Source organism: Euphorbia lathyris, chromosome 10 (assembly GCF_963576675.1).
Source record: "Euphorbia lathyris chromosome 10, ddEupLath1.1, whole genome shotgun sequence".
Classification (NCBI taxonomy): Eukaryota; Viridiplantae; Streptophyta; class Magnoliopsida; order Malpighiales; family Euphorbiaceae; genus Euphorbia; species Euphorbia lathyris.
Genome location: NC_088919.1, coordinates 48,485,362 through 48,503,260, shown reverse-complemented (window position 1 = coordinate 48,503,260; position 17,899 = coordinate 48,485,362).

Below are 17,899 nucleotides of genomic sequence, written 5' to 3'. Positions count from 1 at the left end.
GTTTGCCTTTTACCACTGAAAATTAGCTTTTTACAAAAGCAGGAAATCTCTTTTTTTTTCAGCCTTTTCCAAAGGCAAACAACAAAGAGGAGGAGGATACAAACGTGCCATTAATTTATACTTTTAATGGTAAGAGGATACAATAGCATCAAGACTTTCTATTCATAGACAGCAACCAGACTAAATTTCCTATATCTCTTACCACATTTTCATAATTCAAACAAGAATCAAAATGAAAATCCCCAAATAGGCACAAGCATGTCCAATTCTAGCCAATAATAAAGGTAGAACCCTTATGAATATTATTGATAGAATAGGATATATACAGAGCAATTACAAGCTATATTAACTTCTAAGATTAAGGCTATGAATATTATCTTTCCTATATTAATGTCTAAGATTAAGCCTATGATACCAATGAATATTATCTTTCCTAAATACAAATGTTTCCATATCTAACAGCCAATACATACCAAATGAAAATATGCTTCAATCTTCATTTCATAAGCCACTTAAAGATGGATAAACAAGCATACATACCTCTTTAGCATCAGTGCATTTCAGTGCTTGCATTCTTTCTTCCTCACTGTCATCTTTGCTTAAAAAACCATTCATATTTTGGATCAGAGGCAAGAAACTCACTAGCCCTCTGATTCGTTAAATCAAAATCACATTTATCAAACCCAATCAAATTCGTCCAATTACTATTCTCCGGCATTGATACCAGACATACTAATTTCCTACCAACCTTTTCCATCACAATCCCCTCTCCAATCGCAATTCTCGCGTCCCTAAACGGCAAGGAACACTTCTCCTTAGCGAGCCCGAGACACTTCTCCTTCGCAGCAACCAAACAGCCCTCCATTTCCTGCTCCTCGCACATCTCTCTCTCCTTTAAGTCGGGCAATTTACCTCCAATAAAATTGCGCCACCACGGTGGTTTACATCTTTCGGATGCGTAAATGGCGCACCCAATCCTTGATCCGGCCTCGCACTGCTCGATAACTTTGGACTCACAGCGCTTGTATGCAGCAGCCCAGGAGTGGTGATTTCTGAAAGCGAGAACGTAAGGCCCGAATGAAGGGTCATCGGATGGTGCGGCGCGTACGGGACCACGGAGTAGAGGAATTGGGTAGTCAAAAGGGACGATGGTTGTAGAAGCCGAGTACTCGTCAGGAAGATTTGCAGATACGGAAGGATCCATGCTTTGAGGGTTTCAGAGAAATCTACTACTAATTCTTTGATTCCGGTTAGTAGATTCTAGAAGTAAAAAATGGTATCTTGCCGCACCAATATGGGGGCTCTTGTATCGGTCTTCTTTTATCCTTTCGTCCATTATTTTTATACTTATTCGTATTAATATTTTTTATACTTTACACTTCTTTTCTTTTCTTTTCTTTTTTTTTTTTTGTAAAAGAAATCCTTAGTTTAATTGCGTTGTTTATTTTGAAAATTTTCAAAAAAATAAACCGGGATTGTACCAATTACTTGTTGGAATAAGGTTTAGTTTGTGAAGAACTAGAGAGAGAATCGAACGACGGAGAGAGAGAGTGACCGAAAATAATACCCTTAATTAGGGTTTTCATTGATCAATAGTATATATATGACAAGTATAGATGTGTAGTCTAATTAGGTTTCAGTGATCTAATTAGACGTATGATATAAATACAACTCTATTTGTGTATAACTAATTATCTTAGAGATAATAGGAATATTATCTCTAACCCTAATTAGACTTATAGAATAAGTGAAACTCTAATTAGTGTAAAGATAATTAATGCAGAGATAATAATACTATTATCTCTAACACCCCCTTCAAGCCGATACCGCGGTAAGACCAATAGTCGAGAGCGTAGTCGAGTGAAGCGAAGACTGGGAAGCGGCTTGGTCAAGATGTTAGCAACCTGATCGTCCGTCGAAATGAAACGGACATTGAGGAATCCTTTTGTGACTTGTTCCCGGATAAAGTGACAATCAAGTTCAATGTGTTTCGTGCGAGCCTGAAAGACAGGATTCGATGTAAGATAGATGGCACCTACATTGTCACACCATAATTGTACCGGGAGAGGTATGTGAAAGCCTAAGTCAGTCAGTAATGACCTAATCCAAAGAAGTTCTGTCGTTGCATTTGCTACAGCTTTGTATTCGCTTTCAGTAGATGATCGAGCTATCGTGGGTTGCTTGCGTGTTTGCCAAGAGACGATGCTTTTTCCAAGATACACACAAAAGGCTCATGTGGAACGCCTATCATCCGGGCAGCCGCCCCAATCACTGTCGGAGTAGCAGTGAACATGTTCAATAGGTTTTGAAGACATGACAATGCCAAATTCTAAAGTTCCTTGAAGATAACGCAGCACCCTTTTAACACTTTTCCGATGTTCATCTGTCGGACAATGAAGAAATTGACAAAGTTTGTTAACAGAGAAGGCAATGTCAGGTCTAGTGAGCAGAAGATATTAAAGAGCACCAACTATACTTCTGTATTCATCACTAGAGGGAAGATGAGTTCCAAGACTTTTGGAGAGTGTCGGTATGGTGGCCATAGGGGTTAGAATGGGTTTAGCATCGACCATGTTAACTCTATCAAGGATGTCAGCTGCATACTTTGCCTGACAGAGATGAATGCCGTCATTGGAGTATTGGATTTCAATGCCCAAGAAGTATTCCGCGCGACCAAGATTATGAATGGGAAATTCGGTTTCAATAGCGGTGATAATACTGACAATATGTGCTGGTGAGTTGCCCGTGATGAGAATGTCATCCACATAGCATAGAATGTATGTCTGAAGCATACCATTTCTATGGACAAAAAGCGAATTATCCGCTAGGGACATATGAAATCCAAGCGATACTAGGAAATTCCTTAGGCGAGTAAACCATTCACGTGGCGCCTGTTTTAGCCCATAAAGACTCTTTTTAAGAAGACACACATGATCAGCATTGTCTGGATCCCGAAATCCTTGTGGTTGCTCCATATAAATAGTTTCAGAAAGATTTTCGTGAAGGAATGCATTAGAAACATCTAGTTGGTTAATGAACCACCTGTTTGCAGCAGCAATCGCAATAACAGTTCGAATCATTGTAGCTTTCACGACGGGGCTGAACGTCTCCTTGTAATCAATACCCAACTTTTGAGTGAATCCCCGTGCCACAAGATGGGCTTTATATCGATCTATCGATCCATCAGATTTTCTTTTTTGTGCGAAATAGCCAACGAGAAGTTATGACATATCTCCCGACAAGACGAGGAACTAATTTCCAAGTTCCATTGTCAATGAGCGCTTTAATTTCATCTGACATGGCTTGTCGCCATTCGGGTAATTTGTGAGCTTTGCTGAAGCAGGTTGGATCGATTACCCCATTATCGTGAGATACCAGCAAGGCTTCAAATTTGCCGTGAGAGTGCAATATGGAGTGTCGTAATTGCATTACATGACGATGGGATGTGTCATGCGCAGGTGACGGAAAAGGAGCAACACCAATGCCTGTAGGTTCAGGGGCAGCAGCAGGGATAAATGGTGTGTTTGTCGGATTCGACAAGTCTGTATTCGTCGTTGTTGAGGCAATCGCATGCCCCATGGAAGTAGTGTCGTGCGCAGGAGGGGAAGTAGTTGAACCAGACGCAGCGCACGCGGATACACTTGGAGTGCTGCCGTTTGGAAATTTCCGCGGATATAGTCCCTGTTCCATTAATCCCGCCGCAGCTTCAGCAGGCGCACGAGTCATATGATATCCTCTGAATGCAGGCACGGACAGTCCGCCTTCCGACGACGATAGTGAGTGAGCTCTCGCAGGAGCAGAAATGGCGATTCCTTCAAGAATCGGAACTTCAGATGAACCAGGGTTTGCTGTTTATTGTGGTAGATACCACGGGTGGTGCACAAGGTGGGGATGAAGATGAACAAGAAGGAGGAATTAAATTGTGAGGATTACCTGGATATGGTCCAAGTAGAGAAGGTAGTTTATGAGTCATTGTGTCCAACCCTGCGCTAGAGGAGAGAGGCACGGACATCGTCTGTGTTGCTGGAAAAATTCCTTCATCATGTTTCACAAATTTGCAAATGTATATCCTACTTGTTGGAAGATCTAGACACACATCTCCCGAATGATTTGATGATGGTCCTAAGTATATACATAGTTTGGAGCGAAAATCAAACTTGTTTTTGTTGTATGGACGAAGTAATGGATAAATGCCACTACCAAAAATATGGAGGGATGAATAATTAGGACGTTCTCGATGAAACAAAAAATACGGAAAGCGGTTTCGAAGTGTTTTAGTAGGGAGAATGTTGATCATGCGTACGCTGTGAATCATGGCATAGTTCCAGAATTGCAAGGGTAAAGATGCATTGGCAAATATTGTTAAGCACGTATCTACTACATGTCTAATTTTTCGTTCAGCTATACCATTCTGATCATGAGTGTGAGGACACGCAATTTTATGCACAATTCTGTTTACTTGAAGAAAGGGTTGTAATTTTTGAAATTCACCCCCAAGGTCAGAATAAATTTTTTTAACTTTAGCATTAAATTGATTTCGAATCATGGCAATAAAGTTTTGAAAAGTTAAAGCAACTTCACTCTTATTTTTCAAGCAGAATACCCAACTAAAATTAGTAAATTCATCAATGATAATCAGAAAATAACGATGTCCATTAAAAGAAAGAACAGGAGCAGGGCCCCAAACATCCAAATGTAAACTTTCAAACCTAGCAGTACTAGAACGAATAATTGAAGGTAAAAGAGATTGAGTTAATTTTCCTAAAGGACAAAAAGAGCAACCACTAACTGGTGCTGATGATGATAGATTGTTATCTTTCAAGATTCTGCTGACTGTCTGATTCTGACAGTGACCTAGGCGTGCATGCCACCGTTCAAAGGACACCTTCTCTCCTACTAGCGCCTCTTTCAAGTTGGGTGGAAGCACATAGAGCCCATCCTTACTCGGACCGCGTAATAGGATTTCCCCAGAAATTTGATCCTTCACAAGAAAATGATTAGGCCAAAATTCAAAGAAACGGTCATTATCACAAGTGAATTTCTGAACAGATAGTATAGATTTTGTGAGTTTAGGTACTAACAATACATCAAAAATTTTTAAGTTATTGACATGAGTTTGTCCAAGATGAGAGATTTTCAAACCTTGTCCATTGCCAAAGTGTACTGTATCGTTTCCAGGATAGGGGTGCATATGCTGTAGTTAGTTGGGATGAGCTGTCATGTGATTAGTAGCTCCCGTGTCTGGATACCATGGCTGAGGCAGACCACTAAACGGGTCTGTGGGGTTGTGTCATGCGACATGTGCTTGGGAACCAGATCGTGGATTCTGTGTTGCAAATCCCTTAGGCCTTTTGCATTTATCTGCCCAATGATCAAGGTCACCACAGTTGAAGCATTTTCCACCTCTTCGCTTTTTTGTTTTTGTTCTTGCGGCTGATGGAGGAGAGATAGTGGACATATTTGCTTCATGCGAACCCAGGTGATGTGCAGGGAGCAAGAAACTGGATTTCTTTGTGGACTGAATCATCCCTTCAACATTCTTTAGAGTTCTCAACAGTTCATAATAATAAATGTGAATGCCTTTCTGAGTTATGAGATTCTGGATGCTGGATTTGAATGCTTCACTCACATTCTTGTAAAGTAGGGTAGGCAACAGATGCATGGGATATGGATTACCAGATGCAGCCAAATCATCCAGAATAGTCTTAAGTTTTTGCATATATTCACCAATGGATAAATCATTCTGTTCAAACTCATATAGTTCAATGCCTAATTGAAACTGTTTACTATCAGTGATTATACCATATGCTTTTTCTAGGGCAATCCAGATGTCATGAGAATAATGAAAGCAGATAATAATAGAATAAACTTCTTCAGTGATAAAATGTAACAATAATGACATAACAACATTTTCTAGGTCATCCGAAATAGTTTATGCAGGATTAATGAAAACATTATCATTGTCTGTGAGAAAACCTCCCTGGGATAGGAATTTGGGTGGTGGTGGTGTATTGCTTGTGATGTGATCAAAGTAGTGGTGAAATTTTAGGGTAGACACAATGGCCATCCTCCATGCTTTGTAGTTATGCGGGGTTAGCTTAATGTGAGTTTGAGTATGACTAGGGGGAGGATGAGATTGAGTGTCATTGTTGGTGTTAGAGTTTGAATAACCTGTTGGTCCCGTGTAACGTGACAATATTAGTTCCAAGGGGGGGTTAGGAACTATTAAAAAATTTCACGTTAGGCTGACTGTTAATTTCGAACTTAGACTTTCTCGAAGTCTTTTGGCACAGTGATACTGAGTAAGTTTTAGATACAAGCTTAGTCAACAGGTGACTAAGTCTGAATCTGTCCTGGAGTCAAGAGATAGCACTCAAGTCTATTCCTGAACTCAGCTTCTCAGTTCACTCAACTCAGCTTATGTTCTTTTGAGCGTTTTAACTAGGCAGTATTATAGCAAGCAATATGTTAAAGAGATAAGGGTTAGAAAGATATTACTCAGCAGACATATCCTGGTTCGGCCTCTCCGCCTACGTCCAGTCCCCGGAATTCCTTCCAAGCTTTTCAGAATCCTCTACTGAGCTCTTTAAAGGTAAAGCACAAACCTTTTACAATAGAAAGCTGAGTATACAAGAGTACCTTCCTCTATTCCTCTACTCACTCCTATTTCTACCGCTGAGTACTATGACCGAGTACTCAGCTTCTCCTTTCTATACTTCTAGAAATGATAAGTGTTTGTTTGTCCTAAACAATAATTGCTAAGACACTTTAGATAAATAAGATCACTATAGACTTTTACACAAGATTGGAATTGGTGTAAGATTTTCTTTGCTTTTCTCACAGAACTTTGAATATCAATTTGGTCAGCGTTTCGACTTAATTGAAGATCTGCATCGAATGAAGCATTTGAATGGCCTTTTTATAGTGACACTTGATGCACCGGTAATTTCGAATTTCGAAATAACCGTTGGAGGGAAACGGCTTCCTGTCGCTTTCACTCAGTACGTGCTCAGCGTCGTTGGCCATTGATATTCTTGCATCTTCTGTCTTCGACAGTACTCAGCAGCTTTTCTTCAGGCGGTCAAAATGTTTCCACATTTTTGGCAAAGTCTTCCAAACAGCTTTCTGCGTTTTCTGAACTTTACCCAAAGTAGAAATACTTTGTCTTCAAGTTTGTTCAGGTCAGCCGTTGACCTGACTTCATTGTCGCACAGCTCAGCAGCTTCGTCTTGAAGCTTTTGATCAAAGGCTTCTCGATCCTTCTCATTGCTAGGCTTGCGTTTTATTCAGCTTGAGCTGCGTTTTGATCTGTTTGGGTTGTGTGGCTTTCATCCGTAGACTTGGGCTTGACTTTCTTTTGTCGGCCTTTGGGCCTTACAACTTAATGTCTTATAAATTACTCAACATTGAACAAACACATTAGTACAAATAAATCAAAGCATTTTAAACTTAATGTGTTAGAATATTTTTATCATGGAGATTTAATTTCTGTTAAATAATTTTGTCAAATCAAAATCATGTAGAAAGGTGTTTCAACATAACCCGTAAGGTTGGATGGAGCAATGTGCTCACGGTATTGATTAGAGGGATGAATTTGAGGTGGATTAGACAAAAACGAATCAGATGAATGAGAATAAAATATGGAGGGTGTTGAAACACCTTTCCACATGATTTTGATTTGACAAAATTGTTTAAGTAAAATTAAATATAATCTAAACACACTAAGTTTAAATGCTTTGATTTGTTATACTAATGTGTTTGTTCAATGTTGAGTTAAAATTGTTTATAAGACATAAAGAATAAAAAGCCCAAGGCCCATACGGAAGTCAAGGCCCAAGTCAAACAGATCAAGACAACTCGGCCCGCGTGTGCAAAACGCTGTCGTTACGATCAAAAGGCAACTCAGCAAGAGAAGGATCTAGAAGACCTTCGTTGAACAACTTCGGAGTGAAGCCGCTGAGTTGAATCGACAAAGAGTACAAGACAGCAGCTGAGCAAGAACAACTTCCAGACAAAGTGTTTCCACTTTGGGTAAAGTTCAGAAGACACAGAACGCTGTCTAGTTGACCTTACCGTAAATGGAGAGACATTCTGCCGAGCTGACTAAAAGCTGCTCAACACTGACCGAGGACAAAAGATACTCAAATCTGATTGGCCGAGAGCTCTGAGCAAAACTGAGTGACAACGACAGGAAGCCATTTCCCTCCAACGGTTATTTCGAAATTCGAAATGACCGATGTCTCAGATGTCTCTATAAATAGAGCCCTTCAGTTGCTTCATTCGACACAGAACATTATCAAGCCATTACGCTGACCAAAATTCTACTCAAGTTCTGTGAAGAAAAGCAAAGCAAATACTTACACCAAATTCTATATCATTTGTGTAAAAGTCTAGAGTGATTATACAATCATCTAAAGTGTCTTAGCAATTGTTGTTTAGGACAAATCTTTATCATTTCTAGAGATTAGAAAGGAGAGGCTGAGTACTCGGTTATAGTACTCAGCGAGAGATTAGGAGTGAGTAGAGGTATAGAGGAAGGTACTCTTGTTATACTCAGCTTCTAAGTTGTAAAATGTTTGATGCTCTACCGTTAAAGAGCTCAGTAGAGAATTCAAAATCTCGGAACGTGTTCCGGGAACAGGACATAGGCTTGGAGGCCGAACCTGGATAAATCTGCTGAGTAACATCTTTCTAACCTTAAACTCCTTCATATATATATTGCTTGCTTAAACGAAACTGACCAAGTAAAGAGGTCACGCTAAGTTGTGTGCATTGAGTATCTGAGTTCAGGAATAGACTCAAGTGATATCTCCTGACTCAAAGAAAGAAGTTGACTTAGTCACCATTTGACTAAGCTAGTGTCTTATTGACTCAGCGCGCTGTGTAATCCTTGTCAAAGAAAAAGAAGTCAGCCTTAACGTACTTAAATTTTAAATAGTTCCTATCCCCCCCCTTGGAACTAACTTGTTACGTTATAAGGGACCAACAAGTGGTATCAGAGCTTAAGAGCTCACTGTTAAAGGTTTAACTACCTTGAGCAGATCCCCACTATGGCTGAAAACAGCACTCGGTTTCTCCCAGGAAACCAGACAACTCAGATCTTACCTGAGGGGCTGTCCATTACTCGGCCTCCCCTATTCTTCGGGTCTAATTACACCTTCTGGAAGAATAGGATGAAAAACTTTATTCAGGCAACAAACATGAGTGCATGGCTTTCAATAGTCCAAGGCCCGTTTGTTCCTGTTGAAGTTGTGGTTGGCCAAACAGTTGTCAAAGCTAAGGCCAAATGGACAGAGGATGATCTCAAGAAGCTACAAAATCATGCTTCGGCTATAAATATGCTTCACTGTGCGCTTGATGCTGCAGAATATAATAAGATATCAGGTTGTGAGTCAGCGCAGGAGATCTGGAAGAAGTTGGAGGTCACCTACGAAGGAACCAACAAAGTGAAGGAGTCCAAGGTGAACCAACACATGAGACTGTACGAGCTGTTCAAAATGAACGATGATGAAGGAATATCTGACATGAATGCAAGGTTTACAAACATCATCAATGAGCTCAAGAGACTTGGGAAGATCTTCACTGAGGAAGAACAAGTCAAGAAGATTCTTAGGAGTCTTCCTAAAAACTGGCAAGCAAAGAAGACTGCTGTTGAGGAAGCTCAAGACTTAACCACCTACAAATATGATGAACTCATCGGCTCATTGCTGACCCATAAGATCTCAATGAAGAATTTCGAGGTGAAGGAAAAGTCTGAAGACAAGAAGCAAAAATCTCTTATCATGAAAGCTGACTCCACTGATGGGAGCTCAATAGACGATGAGGAGATGGCTATGTTCACCAGGAAGATGAAAAGGCTGTTAAAAAAGAATGACAAATACTCTAAGAAGCCTTACAGAAAGTTTGATAAGTATAAAGCTGAGTCCAGCGACAGCAAATACAAGAAGGACAACACAAAGCCCATTACATGCTTTGAATGTCATCAAACTGGCCATATCAAGTCAAGCTACCCCACGCTGAGGAAGGAAAGGAAGAACGGTAAAAAGGCAATGGTGGCAACATGGAGCGACAGTGATGAGTCTTCATCATCAGAAGCTGATGCCACTGAGTCAGCAAAGATCTATTTTATGGCTGAAGAACTTGCTGAGTCGTGCGTCTCTGAGCATGCTGACCCCTCCATTGCATCTAACGATGAGGAGCAATGAAATGAGGTAATATCACTTCCCCAGCTCAGAAATGAAATGGTAAATGCCCTGAGTGACCTCTACACACTTGTCAAAAAGTGTAATAAGAAAGTTAGAGCACTCAGCAGGCGTTGTGATGAGGTTGAAGAGGTCAAGCTGAGTGACCTTAGATTCCTTCTTCAGGACAACTCAACTTTTCATGATAACATGGAGATCATACATAAGTCTATCTCTGAAGTCCAATCAGATTCTAAGAAACTGAGAAAGGACGTCACAACTATCCAGAACCAACTAAAGGTTCCAAACAAAAGAAATATTCCTCTGAATACTCAGTACCGAGGTACTGGTCAGCAGAGATGGAATCCTCAGCGGAATGTCCAGTGTGACTTCTGTGGGAAGAAAGGACACACCACAAAGGTGTGCTGGCACGCTCAGCACTGGGGTGCTGACCAGTCAGTGAGAAATCCTAAACGGAAGGTCAGCTGTGACTTCTGTCGAAAGAATGGCCATACTGTCCAAGTATGCCGCCATAAAATTAAATATGATGCTTTACCTGTTGAACCTAAAAAGCAAGGACCCAAAAAGAATTGGGTACCTAAGAGTAACTAGTTACATTGCAGGTAAGCCTGAGATGTGCTGAGAAGTCAAAGATGTGGTATATTGACAGCGCATGCTCGAGGCATATGACTGGTGATGAAACTCAGTTCATCACATTTGAGCGTAAACGATGAGGAAGCGTAAGTTTTGGAGACAACAAAAAGGGTAAGATAGTAGGGTCAGGAACCGTTGGAGGTAATCCTACTATTGAGTCAGCCTCCCTAGTCAGCGGACTCAAATATAACTTACTCAGCGTAGCTCAGCTATGTGATAATGGGAGAAAAGTTATATTTGATGACACTGGATGTAAAATATACGAGGGTAAAACTAATGAGTTAATTTTAACTGCCCCTCGCATTGATAATGTCTTCATGCTGAACTTGGAGAAAAAGTTTTCAAAAACTGTATGCTTAGTTTCAAAGGAAGAAAATTCCTGGCTATGGCACAGGAGACTTGGTCATGTAAGCATGGACCTCCTGGCCAAATTAGCAAGAAAGCAATTGGTTGAGGGACTGCCAGAACTTAAATTTGAAAAAGATCAACTATGCCACGCTTGCCAAGCTGGAAAACAAACCAAACAATCTTTTCATAGTAAAAATATTGTCTCAACTAAGCGTCCGTTAGAGTTACTACACTTGGATCTCTTCGGTCCAGTCCAGCCGCTGAGTCTGGGTGGAAGAAGATTTTCCTTGGTCATTGTAGATGACTTCTCTCGGTACACTTGAGTCATCTTGCTGAGTAGCAAGGATGAGACCTTTGAGACATTTTCAAATTTGGTTAGAAAACTTGAAAATAATAAAGACCTAAAATTGGCTCACATCCGAAGTGATAATGGTGGAGAATTTAAAAACCAACAGTTTGTTGAATTCTGTGAAGCCAGCGGCATTGACCATAATTTCTCTGCTCCTAGGACGCCTCAACAAAATGGGGTTGTTGAAAGGAAGAACAGAACCTTGGTTGAAATAGCCAGGACAATGCTGAGTGAGCATATGCTTCCAAAGTACTTTTGGGGAGAAGCTGTTAACACAGCGTGCTATATTCTCAATGGGGCTCTTGTTAGACCTATACTAAAGAAAACCCCCTATGAACTTTGGAAAGGACGAAAGCCCAACATTGGATACTTTCGTGCCTTTGGCTGTAAATGTTTTATTTTAAACACCAAATATAGCCTAGCTAAGTTTGACTCAAAAGCTGATGAAGCTATCTTTTTAGGCTACTCAACAAACAGCAAAGCATACAGAGTTTTCAATAAACGAACTCAAGTTTTAGAAGAGTCAGTACATGTTGAGTTCGACGAAACTAACCCTGCAGGAAGATATCTGCCGCTGACCGAGGATGATCCACACTCAGTACCCGCTGATCAAGATACAGCCGCTGAGTTATTCCCTCAAGGGCTGACCCAAGGTAAAAGTGAACCTCAAATTGTTTTCACTGACCAATCTATACCTGCAGAGACTGTTGAAACACAGACAGCACAAGACGTCAATCTACCAAAGGAGATAAGGATACCAAAAGGACACTCAGAGAGTGCCATTCTTGATGCCGCTAAGAATACCCTGATGACAAGAAATCAACTCAGGATATACCTCAGCAACGTAGCCTTCGTCTCAGTTCAGGAACCTAAAAACTTCGCTGATGCTGAGGAAGACGAATTCTGGATGAACGCAATGCAAGAGGAACTTGACCAATTCAGAAGAAACGATGTATGGGAGTTAGTGCCTCATCCAAGGAGTCAGAAGACCATTGGAACAAGATGGGTCTTCCGCAACAAGCTGGATGAGCAAGGAAATGTAGTCAGGAACAAGGCAAGGCTTGTAGCTCAGGGCTACAGTCAGCAAGAAGGTATTGACTATGGTGAGACCTTTGCCCCAGTGGCAAGGCTAGAGGCTATTAGAATTTTATGCGCTTATGCAAGTTATATGAACTTTAAACTGTTTCAAATGGATGTTAAGAGCACATTCCTTAATGGAGTTATAAACGAGGAAGTTTATGTTAATCAACCTCCAGGGTTTGAGGATCCTAAGTTCCCAAACCACGTTTATAAACTCAAAAAGGCTCTGTACGGCCTCAAACAAGCACCACGTGCTTGGTATGAGAGGCTGACCAGTTTCCTGCTGACTAGAAACTATGTCAGAGGCAAGGCTGATACAACCTTATTCATTAAGAGAAAGGGTAAAGATACCCTGCTGGCTCAAATATAGGTTGATGATATTATTTTCGGTGCTACTAATGAGTCAATGTGCAAGGAATTTAGCAAGCAAATGCAGACTGAGTTTGAAATATCAATGATGGGAGAACTCAATTTCCTCCTTGGACTTCAAATCAAACAAGGGAAAAATGGCATCTTCATCAGTCAAGCTAAATATGCCAAGGAGATATTGAAGAAATATGATCTTGAAAATTGCAAGCCAATAACCACTCCTATGGGCACTGACACTGTCCTCTGCACTGACGAGAATGGTAAGTCGGTAGACAGCAAATTGTATCGAGGTATGATAGGCTCTCTACTTTACTTAACAGCAAGTAGACCGGACATTCAGTTCTCAGTATGCTACTGTGCTAGATATCAATCTAACCCTAAGGAGTCGCATTACATAGCTGTAAAAAGAATCCTTAGATATTTGCAAAGCTCAGTGAACGCAGGTTTATGGTATCCTAACACTCATGGCTTTACACTCGTTGGATACACTGATGCTGACTATGGACGAGACAAGCTAGAACGGAAAAGCACCTCTGGAGGATGTCATTTCTTAGGAAGCTGTCTTGTATCCTGGTTCAGCAAGAAGCAGGCATCAATAGCCTTGTCTACCACTGAAGCTGAGTACATTGCTGCTGGACACTGTGTTGCTCAAGTCTTATGGATTAAGCAATATCTTGAAGACTATGGTGTTCAAACAAAGACAATTGAGGTCAAATGTGACAACAAAAGTGCAATTGATCTATCCAAGAACCCAATTCAACACAGCAGGATGAAGCATGTCAGCATAAGACATCACTTCATTAGAGACCATGTACTCAAAGGTGAGATAAAGCTGACCTATGTCCCAACGGATGAGCAGCTTACGGATATCTTCACAAAGCCACTGGCTCGTGAACTGTTCAGCATACTGAGAGAAGCCATTGGTATGTTTAATCCTCTTCAGTAAATTCCAGCTCTTAATATAGAATCATGCTGAGTGAATTAACATGCTGAATGATCCATTGTTTGCTAAATGTATGCTGAGTGTTTAATGCTAAATGAATAAATATCACATACTGAGCAAACATTGGCACCGAGTAGTTATCTCAAACTGAGAAATCATCCGTATACATAAAACTGACCACTCAGAATATAAAACGCTTAGTATTCTAAACACTGAGTATAAGATCCGTTGCATTTAATCCTAGAGCACGCGAATAGCCACCTAGGACGACGTATGCGCCGAATGTGTCATAAAAGCCAGGATCATTGTCGGTTGATAATCCCAAGGCAAAACTGACATATGGATTCGATAAGATCCACTTTTCACCGCTATAAATAATGGGCAAATCCCCATTGTTATCTCTTTACACTTACCGAATTTTCTGGCATAAGCATTCTCTCTCTAAAAACTCTCAAAACTTCCCAATCTTTCTCTGAAACTATGACTAAGGTTTCCATTAACATCTCCGGTGCCGGTCATCCTAAGACCAGTTCCGATGAACCTTCCAGGCAAACTACTTCGCCTGAAGCTACAAAGGTCACTACGCCGAGCAAAGGCAAAGCTGGCCAAGCCACCTCCTCTAAGGGAAAGCCGACCAAGGTCAGAACCTACACCAAAGTCTTCGCAGACGTTAGAGAGTGGAAAATAGACTTCTCACGATGGTTCTCTGAGGCCTTCGTAACAACCGAGCAACCATTCTGTGAATGGATATCGAAGAATGGCTGGACCGAGATGTTCTCCATTAGAGATCCCACTTACCCTGACCTAGTAAGGGAATTCTACCACAACTTACGGGTTGCTAACGATAATTAGGACTACCTAGTAACCGTGGTAAAAGAGAAAACAATCTTCATCAACCCTACCTACCTTGCCAATTTGCTGAAATTGAAGAATGAGGGAACAAAGCTGAGAAGGAAGGGTGATCATGAAGGAACTGGGTACGTTGCCACCTTCTGCAAGCCCGCTGGCCATTCTGGAGAAATCTCAAGTTCATCAATGGGCCAGCACCAAAAGATAGCACACTATCTGCTGACCAATTACATCTACCCCAAGATTAATTGCACTAGCTCAGTGACAAATTTCGAGCAATGCTTCATATGGCATATGCTGACCTACAAGCCCATCAATATGCCAGTTTTCTTAATTGCTGGCTTCCAGAGGATCACTGGAACTTTAAGGCTGGACTCACTCATAACCAGAATCCTCAAAGATCATCAAATTGATCTCTTCGAGGAAACTGAGGCCCAAGGCTCTGAGATCACAGCGGCTTCGCTGCGTGCCTTGAAGTATGACCAACCAATTAAGAAAGGCAAAAATGCTGATGAAGCTGATAAGGAGATAAATGTCCCAAAGAAGGGGAAAAGGACAAAGGCTCTAGTTGCCCGAAAGAGGAAAGATGTTGGGACTCCTTCAAAGAAGGCTGAGCCTCAGGCCAATAAGCCTAAGTCAGCTGCTCAAAAAGGTCAGGAGAGACCTAAGTCAGCTGAGAAGAGAAGCAGGCAAGATGAGCCTGATACAGAGGAAAGATTGGGTGCTGAGCAACCTCTGAAGAAGAAGAAGTCTTCAGAGTTGACCCCAATTGATGCTATCCCCACTGACATCATTGTTCCTGGTGATTCACACTACACACAGTGTCAAGGAACTGAAGCTGAGCATCAAGAAGATGATGTGGAACTGGATGATCACTTCATCACTCGGGTGGAAGAAGAATTAGATAACTCAGATCAGGATGATGAGGAGGAAGAAGAAGAAGAAAGCGGTCAGGATGACGCTGAGGAGACAGCTAGTGAAGAGGAAGCTGCTGACCCAACTAACACTAAGTTGGCTGCAGATAAAGTACAAGTACAAGCTAATCAGCCCAATGCTGATCAAGAAGAAACCTCTCCTTCTCACTCAGGAGAATCTATCCAAGCTGATCCCACTCCTTCTCGCAGAAGAAGATTACTAAAGGCAACTCAGAAAACGGTCATTGACCTCCCTATTCAAAAGCCGACTAAAGATCCTTCTTCTCTTAAGTTTAAGTTTTTCTGTAAGCAAACACCATCTTCTCAACAAGCTTCTCTTGAAAAGCAAGCCTCTGTTTCTTCACCAAAGGAACAAGCCGACTTGAATGCTTCCGCAAACTCAACGAGTCAGATCGAGCAAGTTCTCATTAATGTTGTTGCTCCAAAAACTGTGCTGACTCAGAACATTCCTGCTCCAGTCAGCACTGACAGCATTAGGATTACTATTTCACCGACCATCACTACTGCCGATCAATCCTCTCTTCCAGAAAATCAAGTACAGCTTGAAAACACACTTCCAGTCACTGACCCTATCATAACTCTGACTCCTCCACAAACTGGTCATACTGAAGAAACTAGGCAACATGATGATGAATCCCTCAACTATCTGCATGCCACCGAGTCTGGTAGAAAACTCATCAACTCGGTGCAGTCATTAATTAAGGGCATTCATCAATCTGCTCAACCTACTGCTGGGTCTAGTAACAATGCATCAACTCAGCTGTCCCAGGTCACTCAACTCTTAAATGAGGTTAAAGGACTGAAGGATCTGCTAAGTGATATGATTTTAATTCAATCACATCAGCCCAAGCAGGACTCAATAACCAAGCTGGCTGAGCTCCAGCTGACAACTGTTCAACATCTTAAGACTCTTCAAGGCCAATTCCAGACCCTGTCAGCTGCGAATACTCAGTATGCCACTTCTGATGAAGTTAAGATGCTTTTTGCCCAGCTTCACACTGAGCAAATTAAGACCAACAATCAGCTGGCCTCCTACTCTCAATGCTCGGTGGAGCAAATAAGCGAAGCAGTTCGTCTGCTGAACTTAAATAAACAAGAGATGGACACTGACCAGATGAAGCAGAATGAGATTCTGGTCACTACCCAAAGGACCTTCACACATGTGCGTCATAATAATATCCAGCGCCAATACTATGACTCAGCACCGCTTAAGACCTTTCATCAAGTCTTTGCTGCGCTGTCAGATACAATTACCTGGGTAGGTAAGTCACAAGCCTACATCCTGAGCCTGCTCAGCGCTGCTGAAATCGGCATACCAAAAGAGGTCTTGAATGAAGGCGTTATTGTCTTTGACGACATTAATGAAAGTGCCGACAAACTTAAGGAGTTGTCCGCCGTGCTAACCGCCGCCGTCTTAACCGACTCTTTTAGAATTCCTGCTCCTCCCGATGTTGACAAAACGGGGGAGAAAGAACAAGCTAGAACTCAGCACGAGGCTCCTAGAAGCAGTCAGTCTAGGCAAAAGAAAAAGAAGTAGAAATATGCTAGCTCAGTTTTTGTTTAAATTAATCTGTAGTCTATATGTTCTTTTTTATGCTCATCCTTTTCTATGTATGCTGACTACTTCACTTTAATACAATACTTGCATCCTTTATCCTAACTTGAGTTATTTCATATGATGTCGAGTATTATGTTATTATGTATCTTCAACTAAATCAACTGTGTTTACTGTCTATAATACTTGTTGATTGTATCCCATGCTGATCAAATGTTTGACATTGTCCTGTATGCTTACAAAACATTGTCTCATAAAAACCATTGAACAAAATACTTTCTCAGCGCTCTCTGAATGATAAACCTTCCGCTTAAAACTGAGTAAAATAGATTATGTTCCATGAGCTGACCTATATCTGAAAACTGACCTCAGACCTACTCGATTAAACCATAGAATGTTTAGAGTTAAAAACTAAGTCAGTAGCTCAACCCTGACGGGGGAGTTTGCTAAGCAATAATAGGTCAACTATCATGGGGGAGCTCAACACTGAGTTCCTCGCTGAATAGTTTTGCCAACATCAAAATGGGGGAGTTTGTTGAAACACCTTTCCACATGATTTTGATTTGACAAAATTGTTTAAGTAAAATTAAATATAATCTAAACACACTAAGTTTAAATGCTTTGATTTGTTATACT